Source organism: Etheostoma spectabile, chromosome 15 (assembly GCF_008692095.1).
Source record: "Etheostoma spectabile isolate EspeVRDwgs_2016 chromosome 15, UIUC_Espe_1.0, whole genome shotgun sequence".
NCBI lineage: Eukaryota > Metazoa > Chordata > Actinopteri > Perciformes > Percidae > Etheostoma > Etheostoma spectabile.
Genome location: NC_045747.1, coordinates 20,839,318 through 20,844,825, shown reverse-complemented (window position 1 = coordinate 20,844,825; position 5,508 = coordinate 20,839,318).

The window sequence follows — 5,508 nt, the reverse complement described above, 5'->3', positions numbered from 1 at the left end:
CCCTCCTCTGCAGCCTCCCCCTGCTCCTCTGGACTAATCCACATCTTCCACTTGCATACATGTGGACTTAACTGGATGAGGAGAGATGAACAGGAAGCTGAATCCAAACAGAGAAGGTCACAATGTATTACATTAACTCACAAAGTTACGTCATTGAAATGTCTTGCTTTATCCAAATAAACCTGAATATATTCAGGTCACGATCACAAGAGACAAATAAAAGCAGCAAAAACACAACTTTAATGATTCACTGATTATCCAAACAGTTGCCAATAAATGACTGTTGCACAACTATTTAATTTGTCCTTGTCAGTTTTAATTGTGAGTTGCATGCAATACATAGACTAACCTCCAAAAAGACTGACTTTCTAAAACATGCAGTTTTGTACAGGGCTTCAGTAGAATAAAACTAACCGTACCATACTGTGTTGATATGCAGAATGCATTCAATGATAGTTCCTGGTATGGCCACTAGAGGGACATACTGGTTTACAGATACAAGGTAAACTACAGGAGAAGATTTAGAACCAGCGAGTAAAAAAAATAAAAAAAAAAAAAAAAAAAAAAAAAAAAAAAAAAAAAAAAAAAAAAAAAAAAAAAGAAAAAAAAAAAAAAAAAAAAAAAAAAAAAAAAAAAATACCTAAAAAAAAAAAAAAAAAAAAAAAAAAAAAAAAAAAAAAAAAAAAAAAAAACAAAACAAAAAAAAAAAAAAAAAAAAAAAAAAAAAAAAAAAAACACAAAAAAAAAAAAAAAAAAAAAAAAAAAAAAAAAAAAAAAAAAAAAAAAAAAAAAAAAAAAAAAAAAAACAAAAAAAAAAAAAAAAAAAAAAAAAAAAAAAAAAAAAAAAAAAACAAAAAAGAATAACAAGAAAGCAAAACAAAAACAAAAAAAAAAAAAAAAAAAAAAAAAAAAGAAAAAAAAAAAAAAAAAAAAAAAAAAAAAAAAAAAAAAAAAAAAAAAAAAAAAAAAAAAAAAAAAAAAAAAAAAAAAAAAAAAAAAAAAAAAAAAAAAAAAAAAAAAAAAAAAAAAAAAAAAATAAAAAAAAAAAAAAAACAGTTTTAACATTTTAAATTAAAAAAAAAAAAAAAAAAAAAAAAAAAAAAAAAAAAAAAAAAAAAAAAAAAAAAAAAAAAAAAAAAAAAAAAAAACAAAAAAAAAAAAAAAAAAAAAAATAAAAAAAAAACACCGTGTAGGACCGCACATGATTATTGCTGCTGGTATTCAAATTTCATGTTAAAAGTTCGAAAAACAAAAAACAACAAGTTCATTCGTTGGAATGGGACATACGGTTATGAAGTGAGGTTCAAATTAAACATCAAACATTCGGTCAGGAGAAGGTAAAAAACTGGATGTTTGAAACGCTTTGCTTTACCGAGAGATACGGGATGACGGCCGCTCACGGTGCCAACCGGAGGCACTGAAAAGTCGTGTGGAAATGGTGATCTCTGCAATTGGAAGTCTTTCAAGCAGCAGTGTTTTGAGCCTGTATTTTCGTCTCCGCCACCAGGGATGATGAAATTTCATGGGCAACAAGGCCAGGACCAAGGAAAATTGCAATTCTGCTCACAGTCGCGGGTCCCCAAGCCATGGAGGTCTTCAACACATTTGAGTTTGCAAGAGCTGATGACAAGAATGACTACGGTAAAAGTATTGAAAAATCGAGCATACGCTCCCCGAAAAAGAACATTGTATACGAGAGGTATGTGTTCCGGTCACGAATGCAACAGGCAGGAGAGACATTTGATGCTTTATGACTGATTAAAGCTGAAGGCACGTATGGTGATTTTGGAGATTTGAAGATTCATGGTCCGCGATCAGATAGTTTACGGAATACTTGACAGGAAGAGACGAGGAAAGGATGCTGAGAGACGATAACAACTTTGGATGAGGCTGAGAAAAATGCCATGCTAGGAGCTAGCACAACAGCATGCAAAGACGTTTGCTGACACGAGTGCATCGGTAATGCACGAGAGCGCTAACGTAGCGGTGTCAGAAATAAATTGAAAGAAATAATCAACAGAAAACCAACAAACTGCACGGTTGCAAACGATGTGGTGGCAAACACGAGCCAAGGCAGTGCCCTGCATATGGCAAAAGATGTGCAAAATGCAATGGAAAAATCATTTGCCAAACAGTGCTACAAAGATAGATCAAAGCCAGTGAGGTTGTTGAGGAACAGACCTGAGTGAGACGTTTTCATAGCCAGTGTCAGTGAAAATGCAAAGAAAGGGCAAGCCACAGAGGCACATGAAAGGCACACAGAAGATGAAAACTGGGTAGTTTCACTTCCAATAAATGGAGCTTTGGTAGCTCTGAGAATTGACAGGGTGTCAAGCCAATCTGATCAGCATGACAGAAATCAGGGTTATGAAAGAAAAGCCGAAAATATTCAGGCAGCTGAAAGATTACAACGGAAAAGAAATAGAAGCAAAGGTCAGTGTAGGCTAAGAGTGACAGTGAAGAACAAGATACAGTGTGATGTCTCTGTGGTACCTGAGGGTCGTGAGCGTGATAGGAGGGGTCACATCAAAGAAACTGAATCTGGTGAGAAGAGTCTACCAAATCAGCTGTTCAGAAGCTGCGAGGGCACACAACAGCACAGTCGACTCTGTAGTGCAACGTTTTCCTGATGTGTTTAATGGGCTGGGTTGTCTACCCTACACATATTCAATTCAATTGAAAGAGGATGCGCAACCAGTTATCCATGCTCCAAGGAGAATCCCAGCTCCACTTAGGGAGCGCCTTAAGAAAGAACTGGACAGAATGTGTGAACTGAATGTGATCACTAAAGTAGAAGAGCCTACAGAGTGGGTTAACTCTATGGTGTGCGTAGACAAAAAGAACAAGAACAGAGAACTAAGGATTTGCATGGATCCAGGAGACTTAAATAGGAACATAAAACGTGAGCACTACCAAATACCAAAACGTGAGGAAATTGCAAGTGAAATGGCAGGTGCAAAGTATTTTTCCAAGCTGGATGCAGCGCAGGGATTCTGGCAGATCCAGTTAGATGACAAAAGCTCAAGATACTGCACATTCAATACGCCGTACGGTCGATACAGATTCTTACGCATGCCTTTTGGCATAATCTCAGCATCAGAGATCTATCATCGAGCGATGGACAACATGCTTGAGGGTCTAGAAGGAGTGCGATGCTACATCGATGATTTAGTCATATGGGGGTCCACCCTTCAGGAGCACAACGAGAGACTGGCAAAAGTTCTCCACAGGGTGTCTGACAATGGACTGAAATTGAATCGTGCAAAATGTCAGTTTGGTGTGCAAGAAATAACATTCCTCGGAGACAAGTTGTCCGCTGAAGGAATTGAGCCGGATAAAACAAAAATAAAAGCAATCTGTAGCATGCCCCGCCCCACAGACAAGAAAGGGGTACTCAGAATAATGGGGATGATCAACTTCATCGGCAAGTTTATACCCAACTTATCTGTGAAAACGTCAGCACTGAGGGAACTACTGCACGACTCCACAGAGTTCAAGTGGACACCAAGGAATGAGCGAGAATGGAATGCTCTCAAGACAACTTTGACCAAGTCCCCTGTGCTTGCGTATTATGATCCAGCAAAAAGACAGAAGATTTCAACAGATGCATCAAAAGATGGCCTGGGAGCTGTCCTTCTGCAAAAAATAAAAAGTTTAAGTACCACACTGCCAATTTGTACTATAAGTATGTGCACTGCTTGCCATGCCATTTTGTGGTTTATTCTTATTTCTATTTTATATAATTCTGATTATATTTTATTTATTTTACTAACTATTTACACTTATTTCTGTATGTGTGCTGCTTCAGCACCCGAATTTCAACTTATCAATAAAGGCTTATGCTATCTTATCTTCGTACAACAAGGTAAATTAATCGATATCCAATCAATAAAATAAAACGATAAAAAAAATCAGATTGAGATGAAGCTTGATGGAACTACATGCGTGTCAGGTTCACCATGTTCAGTAGCTCCACAGTCGTTCTTCTTTAAAAACTCTGGATCAAGTCTCAAGGGTGGGGAGTTCACAAGAAGTAAAAGGGGGAGGTGGGAGGAGGAGGGTCTTCTACTTTTCCCCTTTCCCTTTCTTCACCCACACATCCTCCCCTTACCTCCCACCTTCAGCCCTCCACCCTTGACCCTATGCTGTCCTGCATCTCAGCAGCTCCGGCCTGTTTGCATTCCTCTCAGTTAATAAGTGTTTGTCTGATCCCTTGCGGGGGGGGGGGGGAGGGGTTGTAAAGATCACCCCACACAAAGTACACTGCAGCCACCCTCCACCCCCCCCTTAATCACCCAGCTGTAAAGAGGACAGGAGAGATGCTGCGAGGAACACAGGAGGAAGATGGGAGGTGCCATAAATTTCATGGACACGCTGCTCAGCCATTAACTTTTATAATAAGCAGCAGGCTGCAACATAGAATAAACACACACACACACAGCTGATATCTGAATTTTAATTTAAGGATGATAAGGATGATAACTGAAAAGTGTAAACATACAATAATAACAGCCACTGTCTCTATGTGATGTAAAATGTCTGAATATTTTGAAAGCTGACCCAAAAACTGTCAGTTGGCCGCAGCATCACTTCCCCCCCTGTGAAGTCAATCATTCCTTGACTGAACAGGTTATTAGATCACATATTAAACCCAAACCTGAAACTCCAGCATTCTTACTTTCTTGTTTTGGGAAAAGATCAGGGAAAGAAAAAGAAAATGATTCTGCAGGCAGCTCTGTGAGGCTGAACTGTGAGCTAACTTTATGCTAGATGAAAAGACAGAGGATCACCAACGTTATCACTGTTCGTGCTGAAAGGGAACAGGAACGATGAACCACATTTCATCACAAGCCATCCAACAGTTGCTGACATGTTTCAGTCTGGACCAAAGTGGTGCAGAGACATTAACCTCAGCACCATTAGCATGGGGACATTAGGCTTCAGGAATGAGGCATTCGAAACCGCCTGCTATACTAGTCGTACATACTGATTTGGCAAAAGCAAAATCTACAGAATACCAAAAATACCTAGATGTTGCATGAATTCTGAATGCATCCTCCAGCATGCATCAGACCAGTCTACTTTGCCTACTGTGTTGGAGCATTGGACCTACCATCGGCCCTGCCCGATCTGTACTGGAAACCCGATTTGTTCGACGCATGTGTGAAAATGGTTGAGGTCAGGCATTGACCTCGAACGGTTAGGATCAGGGTATCCCAGTGGTAAGGGGATAGGGCCTGAACAAATCAGATTTTCAGTAAGGATCGGGTAGAGGTGGTCAAAACAACCGTCTATACTTCCACTTTCCAAAACCAGCAACTGGCTAATGGAGGTTTTATGGTTCTGCGTAGAATCAACTGTGTACCCCTGCAGACCCCTGCAGACCCCCGCAGACCCCTCTGCGTCTACGCCGGGCCCTACGCCGTAGCCTGACCTGCACATCTCAAAAAATGTAACTACACGCCGTGGCAACGCACGCCGCTCGCCCGTGGCTTGTTAGTATTGCAT